Source organism: Balearica regulorum, chromosome 2, assembly GCF_011004875.1.
Source record: "Balearica regulorum gibbericeps isolate bBalReg1 chromosome 2, bBalReg1.pri, whole genome shotgun sequence".
NCBI classification, from domain to species: Eukaryota; Metazoa; Chordata; class Aves; order Gruiformes; family Gruidae; genus Balearica; species Balearica regulorum.
This window is the reverse complement of record NC_046185.1, coordinates 34,769,783-34,795,760: the sequence shown is the minus strand read 5'-3', so window position 1 is coordinate 34,795,760 and position 25,978 is coordinate 34,769,783.

Below are 25,978 nucleotides of genomic sequence, written 5' to 3'. Positions count from 1 at the left end.
CTCCCAGGCTACCTGCCCTTGCTTCCACTCTCTGTAGGCTTCCTTTTTTTTGTTTGACTTTGCCCAGGAGCTCCTTGTTCATCCACAGGGATCTCTTGGTGGTTTTGCTTGACTTCCTCTTTGTTGGGATGCATTGCTCCTGAGCTTGGAGGAGGTGACCCTTGAATATTAGCCAGCTGTCTTGGGCCCCTCTTCCTTCCAGGGCTTTGTCCCATGGTATTCTGGGCTGCAAGCGCACACTGCCAGCTCATGTTGAGCTTCTCATCAATCAATACCCTCAAGTCCTTCTCCTCAGGGCTGCTTTCAATCCATTCCTCGCCCAGCCTATAGTCGTGCTTGGGATTGCACTGACCCACGTGCAGGGCCTTGCACTTGGCCTCGTTGAACTTCATGAAGTTGACACAGTCCCACCTCTCCAGCCTGTCCAGGTCCCTCTGGATGGCATCCCTTCCCTCCAGCTGTCGACTTCTCAGAAAGAACCTTTCATTTGCCATTTACAGCTTCCCTCTAGGTTAAAACCTCTTCACTTGTACAGCCTTCAGAAATGGTTACCTAAATACCTTGGAGTACAAAGGAAGTTTTTGCCTTTATGTATGTACATACATACAGAATACATCATAGAAAATGTATGTATGTACATAAAGACTTAGAGCTGTGCTTTCAATTTATGTAAGTATAACATCACCTCTGTATAAAGCATTTAAGCAGAGGACTTATGTCTGCTCCTATACCTCATTTATTCATGACCTGTAAAATCAATTTTGTGGGCAAGCATATACAAAGACCAGCTCTAAAGAGAGGCTACCTCAAAATAACACTACCCTCTCCCAGATTCCCTATTTAGATCTTCTTACTGCATCCACCTCCATTGCCAGTATGGATCAGACAAGAGAGCAGTGAAAAGGAAGACTGTCTTAGGTGGTCAGCAGAGAATGTCACTAACCTCACTGCTGCCCCAAAAATGAAGAAAAATAGAAGAGTTACAAGGTTGAAGTTCATGTTCAAAAAGAGCAACTGATGAAAGTTAATAGGGAAAAAACAGCTAGTCCCATCCTTTTATAAGTTTATAGTTTTTTATTACATTGGGGATTTCTCAAGATCTAGGGAATTACATCAATTATAGATTTTCAAAACATATAATAGTTTATGCACAACATACCTACTTGTGAAGTGCAAGTAAAGAGAGTATATGTCACGGTGTTGCCTGGTGCCACTGTATCTTTCTTAATGGTGGAGAACATACCTTAGATCGTGAATCACTCTCTGGTAGTTGCTTCTCTTTGCATCTTCTCTTTTTTCTTGCCTGAAGCCCTGCAGGAACTACTGCTGTAGCTGGTTTTAGATATGAATTGGGACTTTCTCAAAAGACACACTGGACTACAAGCCAGCTACAGTTTCTGACCATGTTTTCTTCAAAAAGGCAGATATTGTATATATGACTTTGAAGTAGCTGGAGTACTTTCATACTGGTCCATGTTTAGTAACTTCAGATCTATTTGATTTTAAACATTCTATAAATCAATAACCATTCCTATAGTTTTTGATGATAAGGATCTGTTAAATCATCTACACCTGTAGAAAGGTATAAATCACTCTGATTTGACAGCATTTTCTACTCACTTTGCCTCAGCATAAAATACGTCAAAAGTTTGAAGCAACACAGAACTTTAACACTGTTGTGAGTAGCACAGCTTACTTCAATACACCCATTGTTCAGAGTCCTGGCATCACTAAATGAAAAGGCAGTGTCAGCACAAGGCTAATTAAAAAAAAAAAAAAAAACAACAACAAAAACCAAACCAAAAAAACACCTCTGTAACTTTTCTGAAGAGAGTTTCCATGAAGGGCATATTTTGGGAGAACAAGAGTTTTTATTGCAGAACCATTCATAAGGAACTGGAAGACTTTTCTCTCACATTTACATAAACCCCAAAATTGGTTAAAGGAGAGACTGCAAAAGCAATCACTCTTCAACCTTAGCATGCCACTAATGCAGTCAGCTATTCGTCCAAAGACTTGTTCACTACAATAGATTTCTGAACCTTTATAGCGCTCTTTGCAAGAAAGGATTTTTACAAAGTGGCTTCTCTGGGTTTTCAAAAACTTTTTACTCAATAGCCAACACACAATGAATATGAATTTTTATGTGGTGGCCATGCAACAATTTTTTATTATTATTATAGAGGTTGGATTTTCAGTAACAAGTTTGAAGCATAGATATTCTTTGGATACAATTTGTCCCATGCCTCCATGCACACAGGTTTTCAATGAATAGAAAATCAGACTTCGCCTTTGCCTTTGCTTCCCTCCTCGCTCCTCGCTCCTCCCTCCCTCCGTCCCTCCCTCCCTCTCTTTTCTTCCGTCCTTCCGCCTTTCCTTTTTGGCCCCTTCCTCCTTTCCCCTCTTCTTTCCTTCCTTCTTTCCTCCCTCTCTCCTTCCTTCCTTTTCTTTGAGAGGAGCAATCATTAGAATAAAACAAATATCCTCTAAAACATTAATGATCTTCACATTATTTAGAGAACCATTAATGAGTTCCCTCATGGAGAAAAACAAACAAGCACTTTTCGTCCTCATATTAACTTTTACACCACTTCTGTGGTCCCTGGTCTGGAGAGGTAGAGTGCTCTATGGTGGCACAGGCTGCCCTAAGGATCACAGTGGTCCTGATTGTGTTGGCTTGTGTGTTTCTGGCTGACCAAGGTCTTGCTGGAGCACATTATGCTGGCTTGCTGTTTTGCTCTCAGCTGCTAAACTTCCCAAAGGCACAGCTGTAGTATATGCAGTACTGCTGTCATCCTCACTCTCTTCTTACAGATTTCATCCAAAAAAAGTAAGATTACGCATAGTGGAAAGAAGGGGTAATGTTAAGAAACATTAAGTGATGAAAAGGACAGGAAATAATACAGGAATGTCAAAATACACTGTATTGTAGGAAATACACTCTGAATATTATAACTGTGGCTTTTAGGATTGCCGTTTATGAAGTGGGGGTTACTAGCTGCTGCAGTTTGTAGAGGTGATTTAAAAATTGGAGTTTATACTTTCTACTCTTGATCCTAAACACAGACCACATGATGTTCTGAGTTTTAGTAAGAGGTTAAAGACAAAAAACTATAGATAGACTGTTTGGTATTTGAAGAAAGTAAAACAAAACAAAACAAAACAAAAACCCCTCTCTCAGAACACCACCATTCCTGCCAAGCATTCACCTAGACCAGGGTCTTTACAAAGCAGGGCCCAAGATCTGTATGTCTTTCATCAGGCATGTCCTCATATAATCTAATATGCCATTAAAATCCCAAATTTATTTCTACTAAACAAGCATACTCCAGATTCATTGCAAAACAGACACCACTGTAAAATACTGACTCCTTTGTTCTCTATCCTTAAGCTGTTACTTATTTTAAAAGGTAGAGCTATACTGTCAGAAATCATATATCTTTTCTTTACAGTTGTTGGATATATGGTAACAGCCCCATGGAATTCTCTTTTGCTGTTGTTTTTCAGTACTTTAGAAAAAATGCTTTTCTGACTTTGTTGCCATCTTTAGGTTGCCCATTCTTAGCTCTAAGCATTCTCCTATAGGGCGAATTAGGATCTTCACTTCCATAGACACGTTTCATTTTATCTCGTGCCATGTGATTCTCTGCTACCAACCTACCTACCCTTTCATATTCCTTTTTCCAAACTTCTGCTTGCCTGGTAAAATTGAATTTTTGTGCCTGAACTGCTCAAATCCACCCCGATTTTCTCAGTTTACAGCATTTGTCTCATTGTATTTCTCTCTACACCACTTAAGAGGTAAAAAAAAAAAAAAAAAAAAAAATGCAAAGTCCCATTGCAACAACTTAGTTACAAGCTCCTGATCTGTGCCGAATAGGCTGACATGCCCTGCTCTAGGCTTTAAGACCATGATTGCACAATAAAATCCTTGTTTCTCCCAACACTTGATTCCCTTCAACTTTGTTATTTACTGCTTTGTTGTACCTGGTACAGTCACATGGATCCATGCTGGTTATTTTCATGGAAGACTCTAAGATGAAGGAAAACATCCTAGGGGATGCAGGAATAGCTTTGGGAATTTCGTCCTCTCCACAGATAGCCTGCAGAGCTTCAGGCAAGGCTGGAGAACAGAGGCAGCTTCGTCACCATCTACAGCATGTGCTTGGCAGAGCTGTCAGGAGGAGGAAATTAGTGAGACCAAAGTGCATTAACAGTGTGAATTCGTGCTATATATTTGGCTGCTGTAAGATGTGTGCTGCCAGGTGTAGGAGATTGCCTCCCAGAGTACCGCCCTGAGCAACACAAGCACACCTTAACTCAGCCTGGTTCTCTTTAGACATATTCTGTATGTCTTTACAGTCAGGACCTTCTTCCCTTAAAGATGTTTTCTACCATCAAAAATTAACAGTCTTGCAAAAAAAAAAAAAAAAAAAAAAAAAATCCTAGAATACTCTGTAAATCTTTATTTTACCTGAACAGGAATTGGCATTTTTCCAGCATGTAAGATTAGGACTAATTTTTTGCCACAAGAATTCCTGCAAGACTGCATTTGCTGATAGATTTAAATGGATTCAAGATAAACTAAGGGAGGTAGTGTGGTGCTGCTGTGGCCAGACACACAATGTAGCAGTGGCTACATGGCTTCTCTGTGGGCCACGTAGCTATAAACAGTCTTAGTTTTTGCACCACTTCACTTTTTATGTCTTTCCCACCTATGCTTGAGAAAAGTTGCATAACATGATTTTTTGTAGAAACAGAGCTTGTAGTGAAAACTAATTCCTAAACAAAAGTTGTGATGCAGCTGAGTTATTTTCTGCTTTAAGACAGTCTCTGTCTGAACAGACACACAGTCCAGGAAACACAATAGTAAATATTAGTTACTCGAAACAACAGTTGCAGTGGGCAAGGTTTGAGCAATCTGAAGGCTGCAATGTCTCCTCACAAAATAGTTCTTGGACCAACTCCAGGAATGGACATACTTGTCAAGGTTACAAATGAGTGAAATTTGCTCAGCAAATGGTCCCCTTGAGCTTGCTTGTTAACTACATGAATTTCTTGCTTGTTCATGGAGCAGTCAAACATGCCACTTGTCTGAGTTCTCTGAGTTTTTTTTGTGGATACTTTCCAGTTCCAGGGGTTTTACTGTGGTAGGGGAGGATTTGGCCCAACATATATATGTTTTTTTTTTGTGTTACATAAAACTGTAGGAAGATAGCTCTGCCAAAGGGCACAAGTAATTTTTTTTTTATCTTAACAGCCCAGAGTTTTGTTGATAATTTTTCCCAAACAGAATGTCTGTGCAAAGGGGAAATATTCTTTTTTTTTAAAAGTTTATTTCTGCTATGATTTTTTTTTTAATTTCACCATGTTTCTTTTTTTCAGTACTGTATTCTAAGGATAAAAATATTCACTGAATCCATACATTATAATATTGTCATTAAATAGTGTATCAAATTACTGGATTGTCTGTTGGTAGTGTGAAGCAGATTAATCTTATCTGAATGATATACTATGACAGGACATGACAGGTTTGATCATTAGCCCTCAGGGGGCAAATACTTTACCCCTTGGGAGAAAAAACACTTTTCTTTCAATGCTCAGCCTAGCAGAGTTCCATGTAATGGTCTTGTTACCATAACATGAATATTTATTACATCTAAAAGCAATGCTGCTTTAGCAAGAATGACGACTATGCAATCTTCTTTAATTGCTAAAAGCCAATATTTAATAGCAGATATAAATATTACATGATGCTCCTTTTGAGAAGAACTGCCAGGTGAAACCTCAAAAAAACCCTCCCATAACAAAACCAAAATCCTTTCCTTGAATTATTCCAGAATATGCAGTTCTTCTGTTTTATAGACCAGCCATTATAAGTCAGGAAGAAAGCATAGGTTCAAAAAGAGAAAGGATTCATGGTTACCCATCTGGCTTTCTACATTACACACACCATAGACCTTTGCTCAGCAGTTCACATATTTATGACTTCTGGAAGAGGCAGGCTGTGCAGTTTAGAGAGCTATCCACTCTTGTTTAAACTTCCTTTGATCATACCTACCAGATCTTAAAGATCTTTATAATGTAGTCATCCTTTGGGTCAAATTGCAGTCTCAAACAGACTTTCTGGGACTTATTGACCATCAATATCACTGGTCATTTACACTGGTGGTCTGTTAGGTCATCTTCAGCCAGATTTTGTCTCCAGTCTTCTGAAACTGCACTAGGATTCTCGGATTTCTTAAAAGTCTACATTCACAGTTTCTGAAAGAAAAAATAACATTTTGTATGTACAACAAGGTCATTTATTATTGCTGTTGTGCAACTGTTTGCAACTTTTTCATTTACACCTCCAGATATCACTCATCTGTATTTCATAATCATTCATATAGACCAATTCTAAAATATTCTCTTTCAGATTTATTATATATTGAAAATTCACAACTGTTACAATGTCAGTTCTGAAAGAAGGCTTCAATTATTTTCTTTAAACTAAGATAAACTTCCTTCATGAATGGAGAAATGCAGCGTTTCAAGATAATTTAATTTGCTTCCAAATGTCGTCATTTAAAATTTACCTCTGAATCATTTTTTTTGTTTTTAGAACTGGACTTTATAAAGCACCCTGGCTGTGTGCATATGTGAATATTTATGTGCTAAAGGAAATGTGTGGAGGTAAAAAAGGTGGAAGAGCCTACTTGCATGGAATATATTTTACTAGTTCATATTCATTGCTTCTAGGCAATCATAAACACTGAGTTCAATAATCAATTTGTTGCTTTTATCCTCAGCTTTTTGGTGTATCATGTTGCCCTCCGAATGTTTTTCATGTAGGGTTTTTTTTCCCCCTTCTTTTTCTTTATTATATATCATGAATATTACAGATTAAACTGTGGATATCACAAATATTGCAGATTAAACAGTGGATATCACTTACCTTGACACTTGATATGATATGATATGATATGATAACCTCATGCAGAAGTGTAGATAGAGCACTGACTGGTAGAGAGCAGATCTACAGGAAAGGAGTTGAGAGTTCTGGTGGACAGCAAGTTGAATATGATGCAGCAGTGTGCCCTTATGCTGGCTTTCTGGGCTCTGTTAGCCCAGGGTACGTTCAGCAGGCTCGTTATGTTCAGCAGGTTGATTATTTTCCTCTGTTTGTTATTTGTGACACTATATCTGGAATACTGTGTTCAGTTTTTGTTCCTAATACAAAAAAGGCATTGACACGCTGTCAGGGGGTGCAAGCAGGAGGAAGAGACCGCCTTTTCAGGCACTGCTTGAAAAGATATAGGTAATGCCACTAAAGGTAAAGGTCAAAATCCCTTACCTCTACATTTCTGGGGCCTTCAACAGTCTTTGTTCCAAAGGGTTGCTGATATACCTGCACTTAAAAGTGGACTTATGCTAGTGTCAGGGTGGAACTAGGACTCAGGAGATGCTCGGCCTTTCAGGAGCACAGTTGTAAGTTACTGTTAAGGATAACCTTTTACACTCGGTCAGTGGCATGGCAAGACTGGATGAAGAATGACTAGCTGAGACTGAAGAAAGAGGACAGTGCAGGTTTTCTTTAGTGGTGTTTTCCTATTGAATGGAAAGAAAAGGGTATAGCAGATAATAAAAATCAAGATATCTCAATGATTGTTCTGTGCAATGTTTACTCACCTCTCACACAAGCCTAGCAAGTAAGCTGGACCAATTTTATCATTTTATGCTGAGGCAGGTGGAAATGAATTGTATGGAAAGTCACCAGGGCTAATTTCATAATCATCTCAAAAATGATTATTGGGAACAAGCAGAGACTCTACAAAAATGGGCAAAAATAGGACTGGTCAGCCAAGAAACTTTGTCTTAAAGGTCAAGAATAATAAAGTAGGACTGCCAGAAGTCAAGCTGTGTTAACACTTGTAAGAGATATTCACACAAGCAGAAAAGGCTTCTTCCAGTGCAGAAACAAATAAAGACGGAAATTGATGCTTGTGCACTGTGGTAAGAGCTGAGATTGGAAGTAAATGAAATATGTTCCAAGAAACTAAGTTAATTATTTGCTTCAGCTGAGATAGAAGGAAAATGAAATGCTTAAAATAATCCAATTTTGAAGCCTGGAGAGTATCTGTTTCCAGAATTCTCAAAACAGGCATATGAAACCATAGATCGAATAACTAAAATGGCTAATAAATATATCAACAAGGATTAGCACAATGTAACTAGAAAATAGCAAAGGAGGTTCCTAAACCATAAAAAAATAAAATGATCTGGTAAGTCTGTTTCTATTAGTATGCCTACAATAGTATTCAGTGCTATGAGAAGAGATTTTAAAGGTACGAGTAATTATGATGATGCAAATAAAAAGGGATTGGGGTAATATACAACATGTATTTAAGCCATCTAGATTTAGCCAGACTAAAAAAATGCGTAAGAAAATAGAAATTCTAGACAAAGAAAAGGATGTAGAGATAGCCTACCTGGATTTCAGGGAAAAAATGAATATAGTATTACACAGGAAATTATTGACAAAGCTGGAGAAATTAAAGAAGCGAAGCCATCACTATGCAATGAAATGGGACATAATAAGATGTGGTGGTGAAACAGAAAATGTCTTGCTGGAAGAGGTTTTCAGCAGAGCTTCTAAAGAACTTGACTTTAATCATTTATATTCTTTAATAACGTATATTATATGAGTTAAAGAACCCTTAAGAGTTCTTTAAAAACATGCTGTATGTTATTTTCATTAATATCCTTGGCACAAATAGTGTGTGCTGAAGAAATTGGCTAGTCAGGCAAAGCTAAGAAGCACTGTTTGTGTGAACAAACTGAGTTTATGAGAGAGCTAGATGCCCTCGAAGATTTGAGCAGTGGAAGTGATTTGAAATTCTGTCGTATGCAATACATGATTCTATGCTTAGGAATTACTGAGGAACTCTTGCTTTAAATTCAGCAGTAGGACACAAATTTGAAAACAAAGATGGAGCTCAGCATCCTTGGATAACTAAGCTAAACAGATGATGCAAGCTGTGAAAAAAAGCAAATATGATTTGAGAACTTGCTAACTGAGGCATTTTAAATTAAGTTTGGAGAATAATTCAGTTGTGCTGCTGTTTAATAAATGTCATTTGGAATTTAAACTGCAATATAAATCAAGAACAACTATTTGTATGATCAAGGGAATGGATAGATCATCATATGAACAGGCATAATTTCATGTGTATTGAAGCAAACATAAACCTGCTGTCACTATAAAGGAGTAATTTTGTGCTGTCCTTTATGGTTAACTGTGTTTTTTCTGCCTCTAGCAACTGCAGTGGAAGTTCAATAACTTATCAAAGAGGCTATGTAACATGGTTCCAGACCATGTCATTGACCTGTAGTCATTGAGGTAGCCAGCCTCATTTTTCTAGGTTTTATTCACTGAATTTATTCATGTGATTTCACATGACTTCCCTTCTCTCATATAATTTGCAGTGAACTCTACCCTTCTTTTTCTACTCCCTTTTCTTCAAATCACTTCCTCACTTTTTCTAATGTTTATAATTACTTTTCTTTTACTATCTTTGCGCTACACATATTTTTCTACTATTCCTTTTGAGACATTTCATTTACTTGCCCACATACATAGATTATATGCATAGGACAGTTCTTGGTGTACTGAGTAATATTTATATATAGGTTTCTTATGAGTAATATTTATAAACGCATGACTTCTGGACAGCTATTACTCACATATGGTTTTGCCATCTCCTACTAATGCTTACTAAATCCTTATACATCATATGCTGTATGTTTATATGCTACAGGCATATGTGCTTTTAAAACTTTCATTTCTTGATGTTCATACAAGCTATGGAGGCTAAAATCACATGTTTTTAATCGATGGCATCAAACAAAACAGATCCTTTCAACCTGGTGATTTAATGTCAGAGAGTTTGGCTTAATGAAACACCTAAATTCCCAGATCCCCCAAACCATACTCCATCATCTGGAGGTAAAGTCACTGGTCTGCTGCTGTAGATCAGTGTATCATCTCCACTGAGTTCAATAGAATTACGTCAGATTATGCTGGTTAAGGGTCTAGCAAGCAAAATTTAGCTCTCTGTGAAGTGCTTTGGTTTGTACATCAGTAACCAGTGTCCTGCCTGTTCTGCATAAGGTTTAAAGCAGCTATCAGGGAAGTACAGACCTGCCTTTTTGTCCCTGTCCAGCTATGGCCCCTGCATCTCAGTCTGCCTGTCTACAGTGTGGCTGGTTAACTCCACAGATCCCAAGGTTTCTGGGTTTTTTTAGAGATGTATCCAACACAAGTCAGCAAACTGCAGAAGCTCAGGTTGTGTGCCTCTATCATGAATGGTTTTCTTAATCCTGCCCCAATTTGATTCCCTGCAATTCTCAAATGGCCAAATTTTAAAATCTTGGCATTTTGTTCCAGTGCTTCAGCCCAAAGGCAATTTGAGGGGTAAGGAAAGTTGTAAAATAATTACTCTTTTGAAACTATTATTGCAGTCAAATGTAAATATTTCACTGTCCACTTTCTATACACCCGTACTTTTCAAGCCTGAACATTTTCTTGCAGCATCATACCCAAATGAATTACACAGACCTAATTTTATTATTACTGATTCATTTTTAGCTTGATTTTTAAGGGAAAGTGGCTTTTTCTGTGTTTATGTCTGTTCAGCTGTCCTTCTCAGTTACATCTGAACTCACTGCCTAATTTCAATCAACTTAGACATAGCAAAAAAAAAAATAATTAAGTTGTTCTTATTTATTTTTTTAAATAGTTATTAAATAAAGAAGATATACACCATTAATGATTACAATAAGGAAATGGTAAAAGTCTTCCTTTGGACTTTGGAAGAATTCACAAGGATGCTTGTTGCAGCTCAGGAAACCAATTATTTATACTTCATTTCAGGATGGATTTATGGAACGGGAAAAAAAATACTTTGGAGAGGGTGATTGTGTCCTGTTATTCTTGTCTGGAATTAAAGACTGAAAATCCTAAACATAATTAATGTAAAGTGAAAATGACCAAGATGCCTTCCTTGCCCTCTGCACCTTGCAGAATCAGATATTCCTTCCCTAAGTTCATAGTCTCGAAGTGTCTAATTGAAAAGCCAACATGCTCTGACACTGTGTTCAGCACAGGTGTTGTCCAAAGAATTAAGAGATGGACATTGCAACATTCTGTAACTGTGGAACAGAATGACACGTTCCTGCAGATAAACTGGGTGTTTACCCAAGTAAAATTCACAGAACATTTATCTTAAAGTATGAGCTTGCAGTATGAGAAAACTGCTGTGTAGTCATTCCTGTTGTAGCATTGCCTTTACACAGTGACTATGACCAGATTAAGATAAACAAACACAAGCCAATAGAAATCATAGATGCTTCTTAATAATATGAATCTTCATTTGCTAGAAATGACTATGTTCTGTAACAATTAGAGATTTATATAAAGCAGAACATTAGGAACAATATTATCTTACTTGTGCTTCAAGCTAAAATTGAGATCTGGCCTTGCTGTGCGTGTTGAAGACCTTCAGCGTACAAAGATCAGGACTTTTGTAAAAGGTCAATGGAAATTTTGAAATATTACTAAGCATTTCATCCCTGGTTGTTGGAATCCTAGGCCAACATCTTACTCATATTAACGGTCCTCATCTTTGTATCTTTCTGAATTATCTCTGAAATTAAATTTATGGGATCTCAGTTTGTGCAGATCTCAGGAACCTGTTAGACCACGTGGATTAAATCTTAATATTTTCCTTAGGAAAAAAGCTGTTCTCTCTCTCAAAAAAAAAAAAAAAAAAAAAGAAAAAGAAAAAGAAAAAGAAAATATTCTTAGCTTAAGAAAAATATATGGTTGCTGTCCTGAAGTGCACAAAAAGGTGCAGGAATAAGAGAATTAGACCTCTGCCAAATAATACTGAGAAAACAAGTGTGTGCTTTACATCAATCATAAAGTTAGTATAGAAAACCAGCACTTCTATATTCATTAAAACATTCCTTGTTTGTTTGATTTTTTTACTGAAGCTTGAATAACTTTTTAACAATGTTATATATAAATTAGTCATATTTTAGATGAATTGTATTGTTCCATATTTTTATAAGAGTACATACAGCAATGAGCAGCTCTAATCAAAAAGATCAAAAAGAAACCAAACAATTTGGAAAGAAAGAATAAAAAAGGTAAATTAGATTTAATAGGTAGCAAGGCTGAAAATGCAAGTGACTTACAGGAGAAGCTAATGATTGACCACTCTAGAATCAGAAAGCAGAAAAAAACATGAGAAAGAAAATCCAAGAGAAAGAAAATTAAAATGTGATCAAGGAACACTATAAGACACAGATTGTAAATAAAATATTAATATTAATACTAATACTACTAATAATGTTTTATATAAAATTTTAAATATAAAAAATTGCAAATTTAAAAGTGCTAAAAGGTATACAGGCAATAAAGTTTAGCATGTGAAACAAAGGAGACTGGGCATTAGGCAAACCCAAATATTTTCAGATGAGAGGCTTGAAGAGGCCTAGCTAAGAAGTATTTTGAATCATTTATTGTTTTGAAATTAATGTTAGAAACCTTGGAAAAGATTGAAAGACTGTCAACATGATTTAAATATCAGAAAAAGACCAAAATTACTTGAGATATTACAGACATACTAGCCTTGTGAAGATACTGCACAGAATAATGAGGTAATAAATGCAGTCCTGTATCTACAGAGGATTAGCAATTAAAAATATAGTTTATCCCAGGCAACAGAGGTTTCTGGAGAAGAAGACTTGAAAGAGTTGTCTGGTTTTTTTCTTACAAGAATACAGGCAAGATTTTGACATGGTCTGATTGATAAAAGTGGCTACTGATATAAGGTATTGGGATTTTTCCAAAGCATTTGACATTGAACTATAACATTTTAAGAAGACCTGTGTTATACTGAATTAATAGGGAACCATTAAAAGGATGAAAAGGAGAATGCTATGCTATGCTTAAAATGCAGGAATGTCCTGTCCCGTTTTGCTGTCTGCTGTGCATGAAAAGGGTCTGAATTTCTTGAAAGAGCTCTGAGAAAAGCCAAAATAATGATCTTCCTGGCTTTAGAAAACAAACCTAGCATATAAGGAACTCAGTCTATTCAGTATATCATGAGGATATTTGAGAGGTCACCAGGTCATTTTAGGAAAACAATTTAACCATGGAAGAAAAAAATTGTAGGGAGAAATCATTTATAGGAAGAAATTTACCATCTTGCTGATGAAGATAGAAAGATAATTGTATGACCAAAGATAAAATCAGACAAGCTGACATATGATGCAGTTTTCTAAGAGGAAAGATCATTTGGAAAATGTGGGAAAAATTACGAGTTGCAATCAAATGAAGCAACTTGTTCTAACTTCTTACGGAATCTCTACAGCGCAAATGCTATTTGGCTTGCATGTTATACTTGCAGTGGTCCTTTCTGTCACTGAAATCTGACAGTTGGATAATTTGTGAATTTGTTTATTTTTATTCCTTCACAGTCAGCAAATGCTACATTCTCTTAAATATACTGTTGCTTGCAGGTCTGAGCTTGAGCAATGACCTGAAATAAAATTTCACCTAAAAATCTCACACTTCAGTTTGCCTCTGTGAAAAACAATCACTCTTCCTTCATTGTTTTGGGAAAGTGAGAGAGAAGGGAGTGATTCCTGTTCTTGGTGTCTATGGATTGCCTGACTGCAAACAGACAGACTGACAATGTTCTACCATGAAGATAATGCTCTTTATTATATACCTGACTGTGTCTTATACCCGAGGTTTAACAAATTACTTGATTTGAGGTATGGGAGACAATTGTTTTTACAGTCAGGATGACAACAAGATACGCACCTCCAGCTAAAGAAGAAACCGACACCTTACAAGCTGTTCTAACCAGTTCCTTGGTGTTTCAGTGGTCTTTACCAGTAAAGCCCCAGAGAAGTTATGGAGTCTCTCTCCCTGGAGATATTCAAAAGCCAACTGGATATAGTCCTGGGCAACTGGCTCTAGGTGGCCCTGCTTGAACAGGGAAGTTGGACCAGATGACCTTTAGAGGTGCCTTCCAACCTCAGCCATTCTGTGATTCTGTGAAGCCATTTTGGTTTCTACTGTTCCTCATACATAAATCTCTTGAGGCCTAAAGTGCTTTAGTCTAATCCAGCACACTGGGTTTGCTGGGAGGGTAATAGATTTTATTTATTTATTTAATGTGCTCTAATATAAAAGTTGTCAGGCTACATGATTATTATATAATACGTGATTATATATAATGATTATTGGCCTCAGATTTCATGAAAAAATGAACCCCCACCTCTTCCCCCATTCCCCCAAAAGAATTGTTTAGCTCTAAAACCAAGTAAAAGGAGGATCAATTACAGAGTGTAATCTGCCTCTTGTATTGTCATCAGAATTGTAAAAAAATGAGCCTTCATTACTGTTGAAAGACAGAAACAATACAGAATATTTTCAGATACAAGATTAGGCTGATTTTCCTGGAAATAATACACTTCTAAATCTTGCGAATCTGCTCTGGAGTCCTGTGAGAGACAATAATCATGTGTTTCAATCTTTTTATGCAGTAGCTCTTAAGTTTGTAAGATTAAATGAAGTATGAAATCTGTTGGATGGACCCCCTGGCTACTCAGGAGAGCGTTCCCTTCCACCCCAGGCAGGCTGCCAGCCTTGCAGCCAAAATTTCTATCAGGGAATTTCAGGTGCCTCTCGGAGAACACATTCAGGAAGAGAGGTAGATCTTGTTTCTTTGTGTTTGAGACCATCTCCCTGATGGACAGCACAGAGGTTATGAATCCATTGGCTGTAATAAAACTGAAAGTGGGTTATCCAGCGGTCCAATTTCTACAGTACCACTTGTGAGCCACAGGTACAGCTGACTCAGTTTTAAGAACCTAGTGAGTGACAGGCTTTTGTTCTAGTTTAGGAATTAAAGCCAAAGAGAATGAAAACCAAAAGAATGTCTGTCTTATCAGTGGTGGTGAATAAGGAGTCGTCGTCACCTCATGTTAAATTAGAGGCCAATCAGTGTGGGGAAAAGTGTGTTATTTGCTGTGATACATGGCAAATTGGTACACATGGGCTACTGTTATTTTCTTGGTAAAACAAGTCAAACCAGTTAAAAATCAGCAGAATTTGACCAGGAAGTTAGCAGAGAAAACCTTTGTTCACATCTGGAGTTTGCCTTTTAAGAACTAGTCTAGTAGAATGATTGTCTTTACAACAACAACTTGTGTAGGTATTGGCTGATTTTATCAAGAGAAAAATAAAGGTCGTAGACTCTTCCAAAGATGAAAATGTTAACTGCAACTACAGAGATTCAGCCGAAGTTTTTGTTACTGATCTTAACAGCAGTTACTGTTAACATTGGCTTTGGCAAAGTGAAAATATGAACTTGTTCCTGACTAGACTGAGAGGCAATGGGGTTGCTTATCTTATTTACTAAGAAAAACTTTTTCAAAGGCTTTGATCTAGCTTGTTCTATGCATTATTATTGCACAAGTCTCTGTGATATTACTGCCAGTCTCCATTTTCTCTTGAATCTTAATTTCTTTCCTAATATCTTAGGAAGGACTTCTATTTTAAAAGTATGTGTAGAAACTGGCAGAATAGAAATTGTTTCAGAAGATCCCAGGTTTCTTCTCAGGGAAAACAATGAGAAAATGTTGTGATTCCCATAAGAGGGGGAGACTTTGGCGGGGCTTTCTGGGTCTCTTTGTGGGAAGGGAAGGGTTCCAATGTTTTCTCCAAGAAAGGAGATTTTTAATCTCTCTCTGAGAGATATATATTTTAAATTATAAATTACATTTCTACTGCACAGATGTACATTTGAATAATTAATTGTTTTACAGTTTTGAGGAAGAAATATTTTTTTATGCATGGTTGATGTTGTAAGGACTTCTGTTAAATGCCAAGGGTGGTGAACTTTTGACATCAGTCATTTACAGGCACACACAGACAGTGTGACTATACTGCGTTCATTAACTAAGGAGCAAAATTGTACATGTAATCAAGAATGTTTCCAACAGAATCAGAGGAATCCCAGTTTTTTTACACACTGGTAGTAGTTACCTTTTATAAGCTCATATTGCATTTGGAATAACTAAACCATCTGTAAAATAGGGTAGTGTATTCTCTTGAAGTTTTAAAGCATTTCTAGTATTCAACACCTCTTACGATACCTTTAATTTGCTTAGAGAGGGATTGTTTTTTTTTTTTTCATCCCGGATCAGATTCTGTGAGGATCTTATTTCCAATGTGTGTTAAGAAGAGCACAGGGAGCCTGGACTAATTAGAAACCTAACAACTATTCTATACCACAATGACTGTAACGACCCTGTACACCTTACATCCTACCTTGCTTTCTTAGCATTTCTCATTCTTTTCCTTCTGTCTCTATAGTACGTGGCATTTCCCCCGTGTTACGAGTAAATCTCGGCTTCTTTCTCAGGACTGAGTATTTGGCTTCAAAAAAACATAAGTGCTATAGCTAGCCTTTGATAAAAGATGTTTTCAAAATTTTCTTCTACTGTTCACTGGGAAAGTGGTAACCTATTGGTAATGTCAGCTCATGATGTCACTTGTGGCACTAGATAAATACATGAGTAACCACTCTTTGATAATAATTTAGTGGGGTCAGTTGTTTCTTTGACTTTTGTTGCTTTGCCTCTCCCTTTTGGGTACAGTCCCTGCTTTGCTATTCCATGTTTCCTGACATCTCTTTTGAAACAGCTCTGTTGACAGCTGCTTACTTGTTGCTGTACAGAATTGTACAGTTCTGCTTCTTAAAGCTGTAGATCTAGTTGAAACTTACTCTGGGCCCAGTAAAAGCTGCTGGTCCTGTTGTTGATTTGTATTGTTCCACAGTCCTTCCATTTTAGGGAAAGATAAAAGTATGACTCTGACATAGTTCAGCTAGATCCATCTTTACTAAAGGATTTTTGCTTCTGTTTAATAATAATTTTAAATTAATGTTCTACTATAAAACATTTCTTGTATGCCAATGGTCCTGGTGTTTTCTCTTCCACCTAGTCAGCATTTTGTTAGTCTTCTTGTAAACCAAAGTCCCAAACAGTAATGGAGCTTAATTTGGCTATAAACCATACAAATGCGTTCAGTGGGTTTACAAATTATCCCTTCTGCTGCTTTACAACACAATCATTTTTTTAAATGGATGTATAAAGCTCCCCCCTGTTGGGTATTTTTTTTGTTGTTTGTTTTTTGTTTTGGAATGAACATCTGGGCTGTTGTACAGATTTTAAGAGCAAAGTTAAACAAAAACTGGGCCCTATGCCCAGAGAAACCAATTCAAATAAAACTTGGGCAAAATAAACTATCCCAAATAGGAAGAGCTAGATAGAAGCAAAAATAACGTATGTAGAACTGCCCAAAGATACAGAAAGTAGAGTAGAATAATTTTGCACTGAGCACAGTTGCTATACATCAGAAACCTTCAGAGAGAGAATAGAAAAGATGTCTGTAGACAGGGATGCTGGTGGATTGGGTCCCAACACTTTAAGGCCTCCCTTGAGTCAGATTCAACTGCAGCAAGAATATTCTCATAAAAACATGCGGTGTTTCTACCATAGACCCTGAAAGCATGTTGTTTCAACCCCCAAAACTCTGGGCGTTCTTTCAGTTTACCAGCAAGAGCAGCTTAACTGAAACATAGCCTCTTTCACTTAGGTGCAAACTGTGGAATTAGATCTTACTCTCTTGTTTTTCCCAACTAAGCAACTGGAAATTGCTTACACAAGCAACCGACACATCAGACATGACAGCTTTAACCTTTGGAATATACTATGCTCCAGATATCATGAGATTTACTTACAAGAATGACATTACAATAACAATATTTTTGAGTTCTTTTCACTAGCAATCTGAACCTTTAAGCTGTCATAGCCTGTTTTATAACATGTCCTACATCCTTGAGGTGGGTAAGCTACATTTAAAAGAAATTGAAACCCCAAATTCTCATGGACTAGTATGTATGTAAGTGCAGGGTTTTGCAAAAATACAGTTGCAAATGCTGGAATATGTCTTGCTTGAGACTTAATGTGCATGAATAGTGTCCATTTTCTGAAGTTAATAGATGACTTGTGGCTTAATTTACTTGAACATAGATTACTATCAAAGCCATTAAACTGGTGAGTTTTTTGTAGAAGTGGGGATCTATTGTCTGAACCTGTAGAGTTTTTGGGTCTTTGTAGTTTGGTTAAAGAAAAACATTGTGGGCAGCTGCCAGTTCATCATCTTGGTGGTCTTATCATCTTTCATAGGACTGTGCGTGAACTTAACAGCCACTAAAAGCAGAAGGAGCCGCGCCAGCCTCCCTGAGACAAGCATAGGTTGGGCCTTTCTTATTGTAGGTTTTGACAATATTTTTTTGTTTTGTGTGACAAGTGGTACGTTCACCTGGTACATCTTCAGCACAGTTCTACAGCTGGCACAGCCTCCCCATCCTGCTTTCAGCTGCACCTCCGTGTCTGCCTTCCACAATCTCCATTACATCCTCACTCCCTTTGCTTCCCATAATTCCCTCTTTCCATCACCTTCCTCTAATTTACATCAAAATTACCGTTTATGCAATTTGTACGTGGGAGAGCACAGATAATCTGAGTTCCAGTAACTAAGGTGACCAGTTTATTGTATATTACCAAATTTTCTCTTGACCTTAAATTTTTATTTCATTGTCTTTCATTAAATCTTCTCTATATTTGGAGAATATTTATTTGCCCTTTGCTAAGCTTTATCTGTGTTTTGCTATGTTTATAGGACACCATATGTACTCTTCAGAAGTAAACTCAATTTCTTTGACAGACTCTACTTGTTGTTTGCCTGTGTGTCTATTGTCACATATTTTTTTTGTTACACCTTCTTTGCATTAGCATTCTTTTACTTCCAACCTGAAATAAATGACAATATACAGTAACTTGTATTAGTATTTCCACTAACTCAACTGAACTCTATTTATTCATAACAGATAGATGTTATTTTTCTTTTGAAGTGGCACAGAAATGAAACATAAAACTCCAAACCCAATATTTCCTATTACATTTGTTTTATCCAGCAGGCAAACCAAACCATTAATCAGTTGGATTCATATGTGCTGCAAGATCAGGTCCTGGCAACCATGACCTTAGTCCTGGACAGTGTTTAAATGTGTGATTAACTCTGAGCAGATGCTTAGCTCCTATTTTTGACAGTGGAATGTAAGCACATCTGCTGCTTAAGGAGTCTCATTTCTACCAAAGTTAATGCAAGGTTTTCTTTGACTCCAAAAGGACCTGGATCAGACTTCAATTTCTTGAAGATACTAAAGAATCCTGGAACTCTGTAAAAAATGTTTTTAAAAGAATTTAATGAGAGTGAAAATAATTGGTCTTCTCAAAACAGTTATCTAATTATTTATGTCTCATTTTTGTCATAGCGCCTTTGCGTGTATATTGTTAAGCTCCACATCTTCAGGGACATTCCATGCTGTGATTTAAGTAATTATTCGTCGGGGTATTTAAACTGATGTTTAGTTTCTCCTCACTTTGAGGGATTAATTTAAACATGATCAAGATACTTCTGGGGATTTTGGTCAATGCTTACGTCTCCTTTAAGAGGTGTTCTGCACACAGTGTTCACTTTGGAGAATTTTTAGGCCCTCACGGAAGAAAATGGTTTCTTCTGAAAAGAACTCCTTCTTAGAAATGCACTATATTTTATTTGTAAACACAGCGTTTTCAGTAAAATATTTTTTAAAGTACGGATCTAATAAACCTTCATTTACTGAATAGATGCCAATAACGGCAGTAATATTAAAAAAATCAATATCCGAAAGATTTGTTTGAGAAAACTTTTTTTTTCAGCAAAAGGGAAATGTATTATAGTGTTGTTTTCATTTCACTTCTAATAAAGAAATAGGTAACAGGGCAAATAGAAATACATGAAATTTTTATCTTTTCAGTTTAGACTCAGGGAAAAAGAAGGCCAAACTATTTTTTTCTTCTTTCTGGGAGTTGCTATGCAATGCAATAATATGCACTTAACCTAAGGTTATTGTACAGAATTTATACACTTTATTATATATGCTATCATCTGGAACCAGTGGTTACCAGTGGTTATTGTCAGTGAGTAGTATAATTCATGGAGTCTTCTTTTGAACTTATGAGCATGCTGGTCTGAGCTCTGACCCTGTTCTCACTAATCCAGGAGTGAAATAAGGGAAAGCAGTAAATATTCTCATTTCAAATATGATTTGGTAAGCTTTTCTTGTTTTAAATATTATATATTTGTGGACTACCCACTTAAAATTTGTGCTTTTTAAAGAGGCTCTTAAAATACAACTTCCGTAACGATCTATCAACCCTTGGAAGTACCTGTTGTTCTATATTATATGGGGAATATGATTTGGATGTGTGTTCTGCTCTTTGACTACATAATATGTTTAAATATTATGTGTTGGCTTATGTCTGTTCCAGCACTGAAGGCGGTAAAACTCCTACGCTAATTGCTTTTGAAAAGCTTGCTCTATAACCTTACCATGCATTAACCTTTTCCAGGAGTTTAATCTTTTGTTTGCTATTATTATTTTTCTTCTCAACATGATTTTACTAAAATTTGATGCTGGAACTAAACAGGCTTTTGCCTCCAAAGATTCACAAAAGGCAGGTGTACACAACCAGCCTTTCTAGATTGCGGCATTGGAGTCACACGATGTGTGAAGTAACCAGGACCACTAGAGAGAGCTCTCGTAACAAAACACTGCTCCCCCATGAAGATCACTGCAATCAGTCCAGGCACTTCACTGAGTTCCAGGATCTTGCCACTTACCTGCAGCCAGATCCCAAGTTATATATAGTTTTATACAAGGCTTAATTCTGAATTGGCCTAAAGCAGACAAGAAGATTATAGACCCATGACCTATTAGCAGTCTGGATTTATGAAGTGAAAACTGTGCAGTACAAATGTTGATTATTTTTTGTGGAACATTTACAAAAGCAATTGAGAAAGGAAAGAGGATATCATCTGGGTTTTGGTATAGCATTCAATACAATGTCTGACGAAATCTTACTTTTCAAATGAATTCAAATTGGCTTGGATCTGAGCTCCATCACATGGACTGAAAATTGGCATATAGAACACAAATAAAATGTGATAATAAAAACCAACATATTGAGCTGTATAAGCTGACTACAGGGGTGCCACAGGGCTCTGTTTAAGGTGTTGTCTTCTTTAAAACTCACATAAATGATCTGGAATTGAAACACGAGCATGGTAATGAAATTCACAGATGATGTTAAATTGCAGGTTGTGCCAGCAGCAGTCAAGACAGGCAAATAATAGAGGGTCCTAGAAAAAATAGAAACATGGGCCGAGAATAACAAAATAAGAGTCAACTTGGAAAACTGCAAATACATCTGTGGAAAATTAATTCAAAACAGACACTCAACAAGAAGGCTAAATCTGGAAAGCAATGATACTGAAGTATATACCTGAGGTGACAGAGGATGAGGAGTGAGATAATGCAAGAGTCTGCAGTGTAGCAAAAAAAAAGAGCCAATGGGATTTGGAGCAGCCAATACAAAACTTTTCTTCCCCACAAGGTTGAAGGGACGGTATCTGGAATATTCTAGTCACTACTAGACATTTCAGAATCACAAAATGGAAAGTAGAACCTTGATTTTAAAGGGGGATCTAATGCTGGCAATCTAGAAATTATGTCTAGTCTAGTAAAATTATCTCATTTTCTTTTATATTCTTGGGAAAGAAAAAAAGACAAAGGAGGCAGAAAACAGGTGACAGCACAATTCATTCCACTTATCTTAAAAACCTACCTGCTATGGGATAAACATGCATCTCTTGATGACCACAGAAGAACTTGTACTCTGAGATAATGAACTGCCTAACTTTGAGTAAGTGTAATTATGTTTACTTTATTGTACCCACTTCAGCCCCTTATGTCAGGATTGTTCATGTATTTACATTGTTGGATAAAATGCCAGCAGTAATTCAAGTGGAAACAGCTTCATATCAGATCTTGCTTCTGAATGCCCTAGCCAGCAGGCACCTTATCCTGAGATCTTGTTGGCCTCATAACGCTTGCACTCCCAGGTGCCCAATGGTCTAGCTACAACAGGAGTCTGCTACTCTTCCTCATTCCAATCAAGTGTTTTTTGGATGTAGCAAATATGAATTTGAATTTGAATCTGGTCAGACTGATAAAGCTGTAGAAACCAGGTCTCCATTTTCACTGCTCATTCTGTAGCCAAATGTTGTGTTCTTGAATGGAAGATATTGGCACTGTGGTACTGCCTTTGGATATCAGATGTGCTTGCAGCATAGTTATTGGAGTGAGTGTCCTTCCCAGAAGACTTGGGTAGAGCTAAGGACTGGTTTCAGTTCATCTGGCTGTAGCTGTCTACCATGCAGACATCAACACATGAGACACACACAGGTACCTAAAATTAGATAAGATGAATCCAACCTCAACTCTTTTACCAGTGCATCATTATATCAAACAAGTGCATGCATGCATGCCAGTACTTAGTTCCTTAAGTTAAGGCAGTTCTGTGCATGCACAAAAGCCTTGGTAGTGTTAGCACTTGAGATATAAGCAGGAGTTGAAAAGTGAGATATGTACATAGATGGCCACTGTAGCATCAGCTTTCTGGATTGTTGTCATAGCTTTGGTGCCTAAATTCTATATAAATAAGTGTACTAGGTGCCAAAAAGGTATTGGATCTGGATCCTACCCAAAACCCCTGCTGCTCCAGTGAATGATGTGTTAACCCAGATTTAGGACTGGCTTTTGCTATCAAGGAACAGAGTAGACCTTGGTTAATTAGAGCAAACACTTCAAGCTAAGCATGCACAGCAGCCACTTGAAAACTATTTACTCTTGCAGTTTATCTGAATTGTTAAACAAGAGCAGAAGCAGTCTTCTAATTGTTTCAGAATCATCTGTGTTCTGTATTTTCATATTTCTATGAAGTAAAATTAAAAAAAAAAAATCCTGATAATCCTTTTGATTTTCACACTAATCTGCTTTGAAAATGATACCTTCAATACTAAACAATCTATTCCTTTTTCACTGATGCTCTTCTTTCCATTGAATACCCAGATACTTCGATACTTGGGATTCATTGGATTTTTTTAAAATCTGCCTGGACATACAGATCCATCCCTGATGCCAAACAACTCATGACATTGGTGCATTTTCCTTTAAATTTTTTTATTGAGAATATTTGACCTGCTTGCTTGGAAATGACAGTAGTTGATCAAAACATTTAAAACATTTAGTACATCACCATTGTTATGGCATGTAGTTGACTATGTAGCTGCACCAGACTGCAGAATTGACTTCCAAGACTAGCTGAACTAGGTTCTATTTAAGTTAGCCAAAAGTAAGACACAACCAGCTCTTTTGGCATAAAAGACCTGAAGTATGTAGCAGATAAACTATCAGCATGTTTCTGGGTTAATTAAAACCCCAACAAACCCTTCACATTACCTGAATGGGAAACTTTTGAGCTAAATCTTAAATCTGACAGAAATTAAAATTTTCAGTTTGAGTTTGCAAACTTTTGTAGTTTGCAACAATGAAGAGGGACAGGGAAGCCATGAAGCAAGAGGTTTCATCTGGATGGTAAAACTATTTGTGAAATCTGCAAATTTCTTCCCTTCTAACACTGCCATTCCTGTACCTTTTTAAGTATTAGAGAGGGTAGCCAAACCTAAAGTTACTAGCAAATTTTATTAGAAAGTGTTTTCTCTTTATGTGCTGTTTAAAAACTCATAATACTTCAAGTATTCTTGAATAGTAGCTCTTTTATTTTTAGATTGTGTACCTCTTACTGATTTGGAGACTGACTACCCTGTACTGAGAGCCTAATACTGAATGAATAGCTTGTCCCTGATGTAGAAATCATTGCTGTTAGAGATTGGAATAGAAATCTTGTTGCCTGACTTTTTCTATTGTGCTCTTAAGTTTCTCATGAAATACCTGATAGGAGATCCACTATGGAACTTCTCTCCTTTCATACACCACCATGAAATATGAGATTACTGGTAGGAACGTAATAATTTCTGGGAAAGAAAAATCCCAACCCTCTACTCCGAGTTAATTTTATGAAGAAAACTATTCCAGTGAAGAAGTCCCTTCTACATATGCCTGAAAAAGATGTATTTTTTTTATTTTATTATTTTTTTTAAATTAGACACAAAAGGAATACTTCTTCTTCAAAACTAACAGCACACATATAGTCCTAAATAAAAGTCTCACAATTCTTTATGTGAAACCCTAAGCTCCTATTTTCCTATTTTCCCTTTCCTGGTTTTTCTGGGAGCAGTCACGTTAGGTAAGTCATGATTTTTTTTTTTTTTTTAACTTTATCTTTCTATCATTCCAGTTCTCTGGCTAGTCAGATCAAAGCAGATTTTCTTGAATGATTTTGTGAGTTTAATGCCCCTCAAAGAACTCCTATTTAATTAAAAAGCAAGATCTGTTTTGATGAAAGTCTTCCTTTTGATCAATGCAAATTTGGCATATGTATGAGCTCTGGAGCGCTGCATTGGCCCCAGCCAGATGTCTAATATGAACACCCCAAGCCACAGATAGAGGAAAGTTTGGTTTCTTCATCTCTGTCACACCACTTCGAGTAGTTGTAAGCTGTTATTAGATCACCCTGTAGCCTCCTTTTCACTAGGCTTAACAAGGCCAGCTCTGAGCCTTTCCACATACGTCCTGCGCTCCAGGTTGCTGATGAATATGTTGAATGATATGGGCCCTTAAGTCAACTGTTGAGGTACTGTGCTTGCTGGCCAGTTGGCTGTTGAGTCATCATCCACCCAATGAATTTTTAGTCCATGTAACAATGTGCTCTTTCAGCCCATACCTCCTTAGCTTCTAGACATGATTGCTGTGGGATATAATGTCAAAAGCCTTACTAAAGACTAATTTGTTACTACCCTACCTTTCCAGTCAATCAATAATCTACTCATTTTCCTAACAGGAGGACAAGTAAAACTCAAATGCACATTTTGTCTTGAGTAAAGAAATTGATATTTTGTGCTTTAAGTGGTGATGAAAATGAGTATCTTGAAAATGTTTCTATTTTGTTTCAGACAAAAAAAAAAAAATCTGCTTTCACTCCTGCAGTCTGTTCCTTTTCTTTTACATTGCCACTTTCTTCAACTTTATGCATGTTGTATCAGACAAAACCATATGCCAATATCTGGTAATGATTATGCAATAATCTTATATTTTCAGTACTGAATAGAAGCTTTCACATTAATTTCAGTTAAAACAACAAACAATCAAGTAGCAACTTCAACACTGTGAAAATTGAAAAATAATAAACTGCCCAGCTTTATGTAGAACTATACTAGCAGATAGCCCATTTATTTCCCAGAAGTTTCTGGGCTGGAAAAAAACAAAGTTTATTAATGGTTATCTGCTCCACTCCCTCATCTCATTCACGTGTAATAACAGTCAATTCCTTTCATCTAGACACATCTGTTTTTTTAATCACTAAGAGGTCCACCATTTAGATCCAGTAAGACATCCTGACAATTTTTATAGCTTCCTTGTTGCTTCCTAGTTACTATAATAAATTCTTGATCTTATCGCTTTTCTTCTAGCTGTAAAAAACAGAAGCTTTAATACGACAGGATGAATTAAAGGATAAAGTCCTGCAGTCTGAGTTACCCTGATTCCTGATGCCTTCTGAGAACTGCTTTTGTAATATTAAATTGTATTTCTGTAATCTTCTGGAGTTACTAAAAAGGATCTGGAAAAATGGTATTTTAGACTTTTAAAATGGCATGTCTCATATGTGTCTCTAAAAGCAACTTTTTATGTGTTGTGTAGTTCCAGGTGGAGTAAGTGCTCAATAGGCTACTATATAGCAGACAATAAAATGAGCTAAGGTCCATTCCCTGGCCCAAGGACAA